Source organism: Nycticebus coucang, chromosome 8 (genome assembly GCF_027406575.1).
Source record: "Nycticebus coucang isolate mNycCou1 chromosome 8, mNycCou1.pri, whole genome shotgun sequence".
Taxonomy (NCBI): Eukaryota; Metazoa; Chordata; class Mammalia; order Primates; family Lorisidae; genus Nycticebus; species Nycticebus coucang.
Window position 1 is genome coordinate 14,036,358 of NC_069787.1, and position 15,191 is coordinate 14,051,548.

General features: G+C 48.0%; 1 pseudogene; it reads left to right on the forward strand.

Annotated features, from left to right (window-relative positions):
• Positions 1-3,206: 3,206 nt before the first annotated feature.
• Positions 3,207-5,875, forward strand: LOC128591285 (pantothenate kinase 3-like; annotated as a pseudogene).
• The last annotated feature ends 9,316 nt before the right edge of the window (positions 5,876-15,191 follow it).

Below are 15,191 nucleotides of genomic sequence, written 5' to 3' on the forward strand. Positions count from 1 at the left end.
CAGGGGACCCACAAAACTCCAACCTGTCCCCAGCCCCTTCTTGCTTGTGCTAGTCCTGCACTATAGGGGTGCAGGAGAGTCATCTCCTCACTATTATAGTGGTCAGGGCTGCTGCATGTTAAAGGCTGTGCACACCATGTGGCCAGTCCATGCACCAGGGCTGGGGCCTCCTGGATATTCCTGAGGTTTCTTAGGACGCCATGAGGCAGCTCCTTCATGGGTGTCTGAAACCACAGATCTATGCCTACCATGGAAATACCAGGGCTCTGGGAAGTTGGAACTTGTCTTATGAAAGCCGCCCTTCCGACCACCGTCCATTCCTCTGGGCTGTGGTCTCTCAGGATCGATCCTCCCTTTGACAACAGGACATCTGGCTGTCCCAGAAGCATCCCTTTACCTCTGGATGGCTGAAAGTCCAACCCTTCCTCAGGCCTCTTGAGGGACCCCTCCCTGCCAATGTTATAAAAAGGAGAAAAGATCACAGAGGAAACTTCAAGTGCTGCACTATTCTGTCACAGACCACAGCAGGACAAGGGGCCTCTAAGGCACTTTGGGGACTATAGCCATGTCACTCTCTGACTCCTTAAACCAGTGGTTCTCAACCTTCCTAATGTCATGGCCCTTTAATACAGTTCCTGTGGGTTGTGACTCACAGGTTGAGGACCACTGCCCTAAGCAGTTTGTTTCACAGGACTTTGTCATCCTACTTGGGATAATCAACATAGGCCAATTGTTCCTTCCGAAGTTGTTAACCAAGTGACATCAATGTGGGGAGGCCTTCACAGTGTGTGCGTCTCTGCCCTGCACATGGCCCAGAGACTCTTGTGTGCCTGTTGGGGTGACCTTGTTAGTTCTCTCAAGGCCCCTTTCCACTGAATGTTTCTCATTAACTCTGAGGACTACTCTGCTCCTGCTGCAGTCTACACCAGGGTGTGCACAGCCCCAGCTGTGCAGGGAGGATGCAAAACAGTGAAATACCCATGACCTGGCTTTCTGGAGTGAGCTTTGTATTGATTTGGAAAAAATGGGAGTTGACTGAGAACCTTCTCCCCTCCACCATAGAAGAGCAGGGAGGGGACAAGTGTCAGGAGTCACAGTCTAGACTCAGAGGTCATCCTGGTCGAGGCTCCAGGTCCTGCTTCAGGTTGGCCGCTGTGGCCAGGAGGCCTCAGCAGGCCACAGGATGCTTGTCTGGCCCCCCACCCAGCAGGGAGTCCACACCTGCCAACCTCCCACACTGTGTTTCAGGATCCTGGGAGCTCAGGGCCTTCTTGCTCCCCAAGGAGACATTTGAAGTAGACTCTCAGGTATTTTGAAATGTACCCTATATTCTCCTTAACCTGGTCACTCTGCTGTACAACATATGTCAGGGCTTCTAGTCTGAAACTTTGTTCCCTGCAACCCACCCACCCACCCACAAATCCCTCCCTGAGCCATCCGCCCCCCATGTCACAATCGAACTACTTCTATGAGGTCAGATCAGCTCTTCAGAGGCGACACACCAGTGACAGCATGCTGCATCTGCCTGCGGGGATGGGTCTGTTAGCTTCATGTCTCCATTCCACACACACCTGAACTTCACCTTGTACCCCATACATGAACACACTACACACAGAAAACAATACAATTTCTTTATTGAAAATTTAATAAAACTATAAAAAGGAGGAAGCATGGCTTGTTGGCCCCACACTCGCCTCCGTGCCTCAGCCTCAGGTCTCCAGGTTGGTTACAGGCACCACCTTGTTCCGGCGGCGGCGGAACTTCTGGGCCAGCGGGCGGCAGAACTTCTTGCGAATGAAATTCACAATCCTCCTAGCGCACCCCGGCCGGCCCTGGCCCGCTGCAGTGGTGTCGTTCCCCTGTACCTGCCCAGCCTGGAGGGAGTGCTCTTGGCTGGGTCTTCCCTCAGCTCTGGCGGTGTCTCCTCCTGGGCCTTCCCTGGGGCTGGGGGAGGGAGAGGACATGGTGCCAGAACTGGGGGTAGGACTGAGACTGAAGACTTCTAATAGGGTGGTGGTCTCTGGTGGGGTGGCAGTCACCGGCTTATGTGGCCTCATGTTGTCATCCTCAGACTGGATCCAGGGGTCTTCCATCATCTGGCGGACAGTGAGCCTCTTGCTGGGGTCAGGGGTTAGGATCTTACTGAGAAAGTTCTTTAATTTGGGGGTAGTGAAAGCAGGTGCTACATAGGTGTAATTTCTGCTCAAAGTTTCTCCTTCCTTAATCTCTGATGCACTATATGGGAGTTTCCCAGAGGCCATGGAATGGAGGATGATCCCAAGGCTCCGAATGTCTTCCTCTGTTCCGTCATGCTGCTGGGCCCCACAAGACTTTTTGGAACTCTTACCTTTCCTGATGGTCATGGAAAGGCCAAAGTCGGTTACTTTCACATTATTTTTTGAGTCGAATAAAATGTTGTCCGGTTTCAGGTCCCTGTGTATGATGCCCTCTTGGTGAAGGTAGTCCACGGTTTTCAGTATCTGCAAGAATATGGCTCGGGCCTCCCCCTCCTCCATCTGGCCAACTGTCTCTATTCTATGAGCAAGATCTTGGCCACCTGCATACTCTAGGATTAAGTACACATCATCCTTACCCTCTATGACCTCCAGCAGCTTGATAATGTTGGGATGGTTTAGTCTCTTCATGATCTTGATCTCTGAAGACACAGACATGAGGCCAAAAGCACGGTATCTGTTGATGATCTTGACTGCCACCTCAGTCCCAGTTGGAATGTGCCGGGCCAGCTTCACCTCAGCAAAGCCGCCCCGACCAAGGGTCTGTAGTAGCTCGTAGTCCTGGAGGACCTCCTTGTCCAGAGACACGGAGGACACCCCAGGCTCCATGGGGGAACCTGACTGCTCTACCACTACGCTATATAAGCTACACTAAATAATCAACAACAACAACTAATACTATGCTAAAAACACTAACAAACTATAATAACTGGGGCGCTAAATATGCTAACACTACTAATGAAAGCTAACTAGGATAAAAATAATATGTCAACTTATACTAAGAAAACAAATAACACTACGCTAAGAAGACTATGTACACTATGCTAAACTACTCACTGGGATAACTGCAAGCACTACGATCAAGGAAACACGCTATCTGAGGTCAAGTCCGCAGGTCACCAAAAGAGCTTCCTGGGCTATAACGACCAAAGACTCAGGCCCAGACACAGCCTTATATAGGTTTCAGCCTCAATGGCTCTCTATGAGGTCAGAGGCAGAAGAAAATGGACCAATCAGGGCTGGGGATAACACAGGGTGGTTTTTTTTTTTTCTTTTTTCCTTATATGGGCGCAAAAGCATTTTCCTCTTGAAAGAGAACAAAGTGCTTCTTGTTTACATGAGTTATAGAGTTTGATATTTGGTTTATTAGAAATTAAAACCCGTACTACATTTCCATAACCTTTTCACTTATAGTTTGAAAATCTATAATAACTTTAGGTTTTTTAGAGACCTCATCATGTCTATATGGGAAGTATTGAATTTCTTTTTCTTTAAATTTGAATTAGTGTTGGAAGGGTGCTACAAATAGCTGCCATCATGACACTATACAGAAATGATCTGGGATGTGTGGTACACAATAAGGTCCCTTATTAACATCTAGTGAGCTGCTAGGAAGATGACTCTCATCATTTTTCCATACGATTGACATAAAATTTGTCATAGCTGGATATCAATGGGTTGAAATATTCAAATTCATGGGGATTGAAAAAGCTCTGTTTACCAAGAGTTCAATATCCAAGAAACTGTGCTTCAAAAATGAAGAAATTAGGACATTTGTCAGAAATCCAAAAGGTGACCACCAACAGCCCTGCCCTACAATGGAAGGAGTTCTTATGGTTGAAAAGAAAGGTCACTAGACAGGAACTCAAAGTTTGATAAAGAAATAAAGATGTCTGGTAAAGGCAAATACATGGACAGTGATAAGTGTCTTGTGCTTGATTTAAGAGACTAACGTATCAAAATAGGCTATTTAAGAGACTAACATATCAAAAAAGGTCATTATGACACATGCCATCTGAAGACACCAATAACTGAATGAACTTGGTAAAAAAAAAAAGAAATAAGTGACACTGAAATTGAAAAGGAAAGTGTAAAGTGATCACTTTGCAAATGATATGATCTCATATGCAGAAAACACTTACGATTCCACAAAAGAAGTATAACAATGAAAGTAAATTTAATAAAGGTTCACTATATGGAATCTCAAGGGACCATGAATAAAACAATCTTGAAAAAGTACAAGCTTGGAGGTCTTACCCTTTCTGTTTTTAAAAGTCATTACAAGCTGTTGAGTTCAAAACAGGGTGGTACTGGCACGGCAGACTTAGAGAGCAATGGAAGAGAACACTGAGCCCAGAAATCAACCTGCTCCTGGATAGTTACATGTTCTGTTTGCTTGTTTGTTTGTTTTGTTTTCCCATTTTTTGGCGTTGCTGGGTTTGAACCCGCCACTTCCGGCATATGGGGCCAGTGCCCTACTCCTTTGAGGCACAGGTGCGGTCCAAGACAGTTAAATGATTTTACAAAGATGCCATGTGCATCCAGTGGGGAAAGAACAGTGTCTTCAGCAAATGGTACTGGGATGACAGGACATCCACATGCAAGAGAATGAAGATGGATCCTGACTGGACACCATACCCCAAAATTAACTCATAGTGGAGTGCTGAGGTCTGGCTGGACAACCGGGGCGTTTTGTTTTGGAGCAGCTGCAGGGGTGGGCCCCCTGGAGCGGTGAGGCCAGCAGCCTTCCCCAGCTAGCTCTGTCCTGTCCGCCCCTAGTGAGGGGCCACCCCAGTCCCGGTCCAGGCATCCACCCGGCGCCGCAGCCCCACCCTAGGCCCCCCCACCTGCCTGAGGGGAGGAACCGGGCTGGCCTCTACCGCGGCCCTGCCACCTCCAGAGTCGCGGCCACTGCTCTCCGTGCTCTGGTCTAGAGGCTGCTCCTCGCCCCTCAGCCAACACGAAGATCAAGGATGCCAAGACATCTTCTTTCCCGTGGTTTGGCATGGACATTGGGGGAACTTTAGTAAGGCCCTCATTCTTTTTTTTTTTTTTTTTTTTGTAGAGACAGAGTCTCACTTTATGGCCCTCGGTAGAGTGCCGTGGCCTCACACAGCTCACAGCAACCTCCAACTCCTGGGCTTAAGTGATTCTCTTGCCTCAGCCTCCCGAGTAGCTGGGACTACAGGCGCCCGCCACAACGCCTGGCTATTTTTGGTTGCAGTTTGGCCGGGGCCAGGTTTGAACCTGCCACCCTCGGTATATGGGGCCGGCGCCTTACAACTGAGCCACAGGCACCGCCCAAAGCCCTCATATTTTGAATCTATTGCTATCACAGCAGAGGAAGAACAAGAAGTTGACAGCTTAAAAAGTATTCGGAAATATTTGACTTCTAATGTAGCATATGGATCCACTGGCGTTTGGGATGTACACCTTGAACTGAAGGATTTAACACTTTTTGGCCGAAGAAGGAACTTGTGCTTTATCAGATTTCCAACCCAGGACCTGCCTACTTTTATCCAAATGGGAAGAGACAAAAAACTTCTCAACATTACAAACGGTGCTATGTGCTACAGGGGGTGGTGCTTACAAGTTCATTCGCGATTGGAAACCTCCACCTGCACAAACTGGATGAACTTGACTGCCTTGAAAAGGGCTTGTTGTATATAGATTCTGTTAGTTTCAAAGGACAAGCAGAGTGCTGTTATTTTGCTAATGCCTCAGAACCTGAGCTATGCCAAAAGATTCCTTTTAACCTAGAGGATCCTTACCCACTGCTGGTAGTGAACATTGGCTCAGGAGTCAGTATTTTAGCAGTCCATTCCAAAGACAACTATAAAGGAGTGACTGGGACAAGGTAGTAACTTTTTTTGCCTTACTGCAGCATTCACATTATTTTATCCGTAGAAGTTGTGAGATTGTTAATGCTGATTTTAACTTATTGTCAATGCTGTTTTCATGGAAGATAATCATGTATTTGTGCAACAGCAAAGTATGTAAGTGTATGTTAAAATGTTGCAGGTGGTATCTATGGATATGTAGGGGGCGGCGCCTGTGGCTCAATGGGTAAGGCGCCGGCCCCATATACCGAGAGTGGCGGGTTCGAACCTGGCCCCCTTCAAACTGCAACAAAAAAATAGCCGGGCGTTGTGGCGGGTGCCTGTAGTCCCAGCTACTAGGGAGGGTGAGGCAAGAGAATGGGCTAAGCCCAAGGTTCCTGTGAGCTGTGACTCCACTGCACCTTACCGAGGGCGACAAAGTGAAACTCTGTATCTAAAAAAAAAAAAAAAAAAAAAAATGGGCAGCGCCTGTGGCTCAGTCGGTAAGGCGCTGGCCCCATATACCGAGGGTGGAGGGTTCAAACCCGCCCCGGCTGAACTGCAACCAAAAAATAGCCGGGCGTTGTGGCGGGCGCCTGTAGTCCCAGCTACTCGGGAGGCTGAGGCAAGAGAATCTCTTAAGCCCAGGAGTTGGAGGTTGCTGTGAGCTGTGTGAGGCCACGGCACTCTACTGAGGGCGATAAAGTGAGACTCTGTCTCTACAAAAAAAAAATGAGGGTGGCGCCTGTGGCTCAATGAGTAGGTGCTGGCCCCATATACCAGAGGAGGCGGGTTCAAATCCGGCCCCGGCCAAAATCTGACAAAAAAAAAGAAAAAATAAATAGAAAGAAAAAAGAAAGATGGGTATGTAAGGTCTCAATCTAAAGTTATTAAGTGTTTGTTATTGGTCAGCATCAGTTTGGTGGTGGTGTCACAATTTCCACAATTGGAAGAGTGAATTTTTATTAAGAAGATTCAAATAGCAGCTTTTCCAGAATATAACGGAAGAGCATTGACTTAGAAGTGAAAATGTTCTATTGCTTCCAAAACTATATATTACCTTTTCTTTCTTTTTCTTTCTTTCTTTTCACTCATCAACCTGGCTAGATTGCAGTGGCATTATCATTGCTCACAGCCACCTTAGACTCCGGGACTGAGCAGTCCACCTGCTTCAGCCTCCCAAGTGCCTGGGACTCCAGGTGTACAGGACCGCACCTGGCTGATTTTTTCCTATTTTTGTTAGAGACAGGGGTCTTTCACTTTTTAATAGATATGTTAAATAGATCTGCACTCAAACTGCAGTACTGGGTAGTGTTGTAATTTTTATAGGATGAATTTAATGTGAACTCCTAGGGAAATAACATTAATGTTCCCAAACAGCCCATAAAATTTTCTGTCATATTTGAAATATGAATGTGAAAATATTTCAGGTTTTTCCTGTGATTCTCTTATTCTCCTAGGTACTTAGTAAACATCTAAGGACAGGTAGAAACTCCTGTTTATTAATAAGGAAAGATTTTTGGGATACTGTAGTTTGATTTGTAAAACAAAGTCATTTTGATTTTAAAGTAGTGCTTCTGTTTAAATAATACTTAAATTTAAATAGTACTTATTTACATGGTGATTAAAAGTCCACCTCCATTGTAACTGTATGCCAAAGAACCCTAGTATTACCTATTTCCATTAACTCTAAAAGACAGAACTTTGGTCTGTTAACTGAATCCAGCAGGGATTCAGGAATGGGACCTGCTAGAAATTTAGGTAAGATGAGGAAGCAAAGGTTTTGAGTTTAGGAATTAGAAAGGTGTGATTTCATTTTATGAACATTCTCAAAGAAAGTAGAACCAAGTAAATTTTTGCCATTAACCAAGTAAATTTTTGCCATTAACAAGATGACCAACTGGATATAAATTTTCTCATCGTATTTCTGTTTACTTATGTTAAATATTCATGTATTATTAATTTTAGTCCTCTCAGGCTATGTGAGTAAGCTTTTCACAAAATCATCTCCTGGAAGCCATTTAAAATTACAAATTTTCTCAAAAAAAAACTCACAGTGAATAGAGGACTTAAATGTTAAGGGCTGAAACTATGAAACTCCCGGAAGAAACCATAGAAGGAAAGCTTCAGGACACTGTATTTGGCCTTGATTTTTTTGCTTATAAGACCAAAAACACAGGCTACATAATTAAAGTAGACAAACAGGACTGCATCACAATTTAAAAGCTGGGCCGCACTCAGTGGCTCACTCCTGTAATTCTGGCACTCTGGGAGGCCGAGGTGGGTGGACTGCTTGAGCTCAGGAGTTCAAAACCAGGCTAAGCAGGAGCAAGACCCTGTTTCCAAAAGTAGCCAGGCATTGTGGCTATTGCCTTATAATCCCAGCTACTCAGGAGACTGAAGGAAGAGGATTACTTGAGCCCAAGAGTTAGAGGTTGCTGTGAGCTTCCACACCATAACACTGTACCCAGGGTGACAAAGTGAGACTATGTCTGAAAATGAAAAAAAAAAAAGAAAGAAACTAAAATCTCTGTGTATCTAAGGACACAAGAGATCATAGGCAACGTATGAAATGGAAGAAAATAAGTACTTCACATACCTGATTAGGGGTTCACATCTGGAATTTGTAGAGAACTCCTATACACTGACAACAATAAAATAAATAACTCTATTGTACAACAGCCAAAGAGATATTTCTCCAGAGGTGATATGCAAATGCCCAACACACTCATAAAAAGATGCTCCACAGCGCTCATCATCAGAGCACTGCAAAGCAAAACCTCAATGAAAACCCACACTCCTTAGGATGGCACACCCATTTCATTTATTAGCTCAGAAATCCTTACCACAGAACCACAGTATGGTGGATCCTCAAAAAGTTAAACAGGATTCTATGTGAAAGCACAGTCTCAAAGTGGTATTAGTCCCCCCATGTTCATAGCAGTGTTATTCACAATCGCTGACAGGTGGAAGCAACCCAAGTGTTCATCAAAGATGAGCGGATAAAACAAATGGGGTCCGTACACACAATGGAATGTTATTCAGTGTTACCATGGAGGGAGATTCTGATGCCTACTACCATGTGAATGAACCCCGGGGGCACTGTGCTAAGCCAGTCTCAAAGGCAAAGATGGTCTAATTGCTCTTATATGAGGTGCCCAGAGGAGTCAATTTCATGGACACAGGAAGTAGAAAGTGGTTGTGAGGGGAGGAGGGGTGGGAATTGGGGAGTTGATGTTTATTGAGGACAGTTTCAGTTTTACAAAATGAGTTGTGTAGATAAATGGTGGTGACAGTTGCACTTCAGTGTGAATGTACGTCACACCACTGAACCATACACTCGAAAGGTGTATTTTATCACAATCAAAATGAATAAAGTTTTAAAATGTAATGAAACCATTGATGGAAAATAAAGGCAGGGACGTAGGGCAACTGCTAGTAGCAATTTCCATTGACGGAACCACTTTGAGAAAGGTGTTTGGCAATAACAATGTGTGCCCCATGGCCTAGGACTCTCACTTTTCAGGACACACCCAACAGAAACTCCTAAGTGGGCCCCCAGAAGGGAAGGTGCCCAGATGTTCTTAGCAGCCCTGTGGATCAGAATCCAAGACTGAAAGGAACGGAAATGTGCACAGTAGCAGGGTCAGTCTACTGCCCTGTATCCACACAACGGCGTAATATATGGAAATGTGCGTGGGGACATCCAATATGTGACAAAAGAGGAAGCTCGGGAACGATATGGAGCCAAGGAAGCCAGATACGGAAGAGTTTAACTACAGCATCCAGCAAACTTAGGCTTTTGCTGGTAGAAGTCAGGGTAGGAATTTCCTTTGGGACTGAGGCTAAATCACATGTGTCTCCAGGAGACTTTGGGGTGCTGAGAATCTGTTTCCTGATCTGGGTACTGGGATACAGGTTGTGTTCAATATGTGGCAAATATATATATATAGGTTGTATATTCGTGTGAAGTATACTTAAATTAAAATTTTTAAGTTACAATCATTAGACTGCCCATCAAGCCTAGGATGAAGGAGGGACCCTCAGCCTGTCATGCTTTGTTCACCAAGGGCAAGTTCACAGTGACCATCTGGTTCTCCCCTTGGTGCAGAGAGGCTGCCACCAGGCTCTAAGCACTGCAGCTGCATCAGGGTGAGAGTCGAGGCCCAGGCCTCCAGCATGTTCCTGGTGAGGTACAGCACGACCATGGCCACCTGAGTGCCGGGATCACCATCGCTGCCTACCTGCCCCTGAAGGTGAGCCGGGGCCCTGCCCCTTCCCAGCCACCCTGCCCAGTCCTTCCCTGAGGTGACCTATTCTTTTGCTCATATGAATTTGTAAGAAAACCTCTATTGTTCAGAATAGCTTTTGGCATGACTCCCTCTGCCTGTGACTTTCTGGCTGAAATCAGGAACTGATGTAAAGGAGCAGAGCCTCCCCCACAGGGGACAGTGGGTGCTGACATCCACGTGTTCACATGGGACAGTGCTTGGCAGTCTTGGCAGGGTGCTGACCTGCCTGGCTATCCTGACCAAGGCAGTAATGTGGGCTCCAAAGGCTTGGAAATGTTTCCGACGGGAGTCAGGATAGAGGGGCCCTTCTAGTCCACTCCAGTCCCCTTTAGAATCCCCACAGACAATGAGAACTGGACAGTGGCCTTTGGTGTTTTATATTCTGAGGCCTCCACAGACCTGGGTCCGTGTGGATCCTAACCCCTGCCCATGTCTGTGAATCCCTCTTCCCTGTGAGGAGGGAGGTGGCCATGGTGTGTGCACTGTGGAACACACGGGCTCAGCTCCACACCAGCCCCAATACTGTGTCTGGGTCTGGCAAAGCAGCTCTCTGCTCTGGCTCATTTAATTTCTCTGGGCCTCTAGGTCCCTGCCTATAAAATGAGGCTGAGACTACAGCTACATCATAGGCTGTGGTTAGAATTACTGAGCTAATACATGGAGTAGGTGTAGAAAGCAGCCTGGGAGGTAAGTGAGAGCTCCTTGAAGGTCAGTCAATAACACGTGAGGACAAAGACCCGGGCCTCCCCACAACAGTGGTTATGGACTTTGCTCAAGGGCTTTCATACAGCAGGCTGGTGAATGGACTTGCTCTTCCTGTGGGTGAATCCTGCCTGGTCCACAAGAGGCTCAGAGCGGGTGAACTGGTGGGAGTTACTACTCCTGGGAGAGCCCTCAAACTCCTGGCTGGGCCAGGCAGCCCTCATATTTCTTGCCATCCAGGGTTATGCAGTGCTGGTCCCGACAATGTGTGATGTTTGTTTTTCCCTCTGTCCCATTAGAGGCCAGGTCAGTGACCTTAGGACCTTTCATCTCTGCCCCTGCATCACTGGTCATAGTGCCTGATACAGAGACCAACCAAGGGGGACTTTGTTCAGAGTGAATGAGTGAGGAAATGTGTCCAGGATCACCCAGCAGGGATGAAACCAAGGCCTCCTGACCCCCAGAGCAAACTCAGCAGCCCCTTGCAGGTGTCTGCTGTGAGCAGAGGCTCCTCCCTGCCCCTCCTGCCCAGCCATCCAGTTATGCAGCACGTGTCTGCAAGACCTCCCTGTCTCTGCTCTAGGCCAGGAGATGTCCCAGAGAAGAAAACACAGAAACCTTTGTCCCATGACCTGACCCTCAGGCAGAGAGAGAGAGGGATGGAGGGAGACAGGCCACAAACTGGTGATAGAAATCCCAGCTAGGCCAGCAGGCATCTTTGGCAACACCCTGCCACACCTTCAGAGAGATGGAGCTTTTCAGCAGGACCCTGGGGAGGGGGATCTTCAGGGCTCTTTCTGGCTGCTTGTCTGGAACAGCAGAGGCCAAGCTTGAGCTCACTGTTGCTATCTGGGATGTAAGGGTCAGAAAAAGGTAGATGTGTTCCTTAGCACGGTGGCTTCCTGATTGGACAAATGTAGTTAAGTCCATTTACTGGGAACAAAACCCAAAATGGCCCTGCCTGAATCAATAGAGAAGTTTATTTCTCTGTCACGTGTGACGTTTCATACAGGGGTAGTTTGGCTGCTCCTTATTCATAAGGGATCCAGACTTCTGTCTTTCTATGTCATCGTGCTATTAAGGGGCTCACATCCTTTAGGGGGCTCAGGGGTCTAAAATGCTTGCTGGAGCTCCAGCTGTCACATCTTCCACATAGCCTCAAGGGAAGGAGCTCATGTTTCAGCTCACCTAGATGTTATTAGCCTTGCCAGGAGCTTAGAGCAATTCCTCTCTATATCTCACTGAGCAGAAGTTTGCCTATTATCCATACCTAGAGGCAGGAGAAACTGGAAGTGGTTTCTCTGGGCAATTTATTACCCTAAAAATGTGGGTACCTTCCTTAAGGAAGAGGGGGTGTGGAAACTTGGAGGGCAGCTAACAGCCATTGCTGCCACCTGTATTGGCTGGTCCCTGTGTCCGTTCACTCTGCAGCCAGTCCTGACCACTGCTCATTGTGAGCTCACTGCTCTCCTTCAAGCCTGCACAGACATTTGTGAGGTCAGAACTAAATGTTTAGGCAGGAAAGGCTCCAGTGGCAGGGTGTGTAGCAGGTCTGTCTGGCTCTGGGACCTGTGCTGCTTTGTTCCAAAGCACTTCCATGTGCCAAAAGTTGAGTCTGGGCCCTCCCACTCATCTCTGCTCCTCATGGACCTTGCTCAGGGCCTGTTAACTCTGACAGTTCACATGATTTCAGCAGACTCAGTTCTCAGTTTTCAAATTTGAAACCTCAGTTCAGAAGGAGGGAGGGGGTCCCTCAGGGGCGACAATGGGGCAGACATCCAGTGTCGGTTTCCCTTTCCTGGACTCAGGTGTGCAGGCTATCTCAGTCCATGAGACATAGGGAGCCACAGCCATCTCCACCTCTGTGACACTGGCTGTCAGCCGTCCCACCAAAGTGCAGCCAGAGAAAGCAGCTGGTGTCTCCCAGGGCTCAGCACTGGGTAGGTCCACAGGGAAGGCTTCCTGGTTCCTTCCAGATTCCACCTGGTGTCTGAGTGTCCTGAGCTCCCTCACTGGGTCTCAGCCCTCAGTCCCCAGCTCTGCTTCCTGAGCTGGGAGGTGCTCAGCAAACACAGGGAGAAGGAGCCGGGGACCCTGCCACGTACTCCCCTGAGGAGACAGCGGCCCAGAGGGACACTGTAACCAGCTCCATAAGCAAGGAAACATTTCTTATGGTTTTATGTTCCGTGGTTCTTTAATGTTTCCAGTTCCCACTCCAGTAAGAATTGCTGAGCAGAACTTTGTCTCTGTCTGTGGCTCTGATGTTTTCCCTTTTCAGTTTCTTCCCCAGAAATGGCGGAACGTCCTTGCAGCCCTGAGATCACTACAGAGCCTTCCACCCCCTTTGTGGAGGGAGAAGACACAGTAAGTGCTGAGCCCCCACAGACTGTGCCCGAGGACCCACCGAGCCTGCACACAGGCTGAAAGATCAGCACTAACCCTCGCCCTTTATAACACTGACACCCCGCTCTGGGAGGGAATCCTCCGTACTTTGTTCATGGGATGTACGTCCTAGTGGGATTTCTCACTGAGCTCCTGTGCCCTGCGCTCCACCCCAGACCTGTCATGCTGTCACTCCCTCGTGCCCTGTTCATTTTCACCTGACCCTGTTGGTCAGGGAGGCGGATTTGAGGCATTTCCTACCTCCCCCCTCTCAGTAGACTCAGTCACTGTAATAAATCCTTTCTGCTTGTCAATCCTCGTTGTCTCAGTAATTGACTTTCTGTTTGGTGAAAAACAAGGAACCCCCACCTTGGGTTTGTTAACAGAAGGACCGTGGGATAGTGCAAGCTAGGCACAGGGGTCTTAGAGCTCCAGAGGGTCCCTCCAGGAATTGGTCGCTCACCCATGGGGAGGTGCAGCTCACTGGAGATGAGGGACAGGCTGGGCAGGACAGTCCTGTTTCTGGCTTGATCATGTGATAGTTCATCAACTTTCCCAAATCTGAGCTGTGCCTTCTTTGGTTAGAGAAGAATTGGACACAAATCCCACTGCACAAAGGAGGCGGAAACACTTCCTCAGGACAGGAATCCCTAGTGCAGGGAGCCTGTGGACATAGGGTCTCTGTCCTCCTGCAAACGCCCATCTCCATCCCCAACCACCAGAACCCTCCTTCCTTTGGCAGTGCCGTTTACAGGCAGACATGGCTGATTCAAAGCATGTAGAACTGGGCCTTCCCTCCTGAACTGAGGTCACATATTGCTGATCTATTCTCCTGATTCTGCCTTTTGTTTTTCTCTGATCTGAAGGTGAGGACCAGACTGTATTGCCATGATGCTCTAGGCAGCCACTGGCTGTTCCACCCAACGTTACTCTGGAATCCATCAGTCCCTTTATCTACCACCTCGGGACTGCTAAGAAGGGTGGCACCATTCTTGAGCAGCTCTCTGCCCTTTTTTCCTACCCGAGATTATAATGCCAATTCACTGATCAGTAACAAGGACTCCTCAGAGATCGCTCTGTGCCTTCCCTGCACTGACCCCTGGTGCTGGGTAGTGGCCTTTATCAATCATAGGGAGCAAATGTTCCAACACTAGGCCTCAGTCTTGAAGGACCAGCCATTTCCATAGCACCTGGCGTCGTCTTTCCTCACTTTCTTCAGTTTTCCTAGAGCAGAGCGTGAGATGGATTTGGATGTGTGTGATTTCTGGAGGGCGCAGGACAGCTGAGGGCAAGGAGCTGAGCAAGGATGGAGGTCTGGGTGGTCTAGACTCGCACTAGGGTACTGTCTCCTTGCCTGGTAGGGACCGCCTCTGGGTTGGGGGTGTGCATGTGATGAGAATTGAGACAGTTGGCTCATGACGTTTGAGGACAACTCTCTAGAGAAGGGGCCAAACCATCAGTGGCAACACTCCCGGTGGGCGGTATAGGATGGGGATCAAGGGGGTCCTTCACAGGAAAGGAGCTCTGGTGGGCGCCACAGAGCCTCTGAGTAGCACCTTGCTGAGTGTCTGCTTTCTTTCTTTGTGGAATTCTATGAAAGAGTCATTTCTGGCCCTGGCTGAGCCCCTGCTAGTAACTGTTTTTGTTCTTGTTCAGAGACAAGGTCCTGTTCATTGCCCAGGCTGCAATACAGTGGCACTGAACTCACTGCAGCCCCCAAATACTGGGTTAGAACCTTCCTCCTCCCTCTGCCTCCCCAGTAGCCGGGACTGCAGGTGTGCGCCATCACTGCTGGCTAATTGTTAAATTTTGTAGAGACAGGGTCTCACTATGCTGCCAGGCTGGTCTGCAAACACCAGCCTCAAGTGATCCTCTCGCCTCAGCTTCCCAAAGTGTTGAGATTATAGTTGTGAGCCACGTGCCTGGCCAGTTCTTGGGAGTTTTAACCTCAAGTCTGAGACCTGCATTTCCTCCAGCTGCTT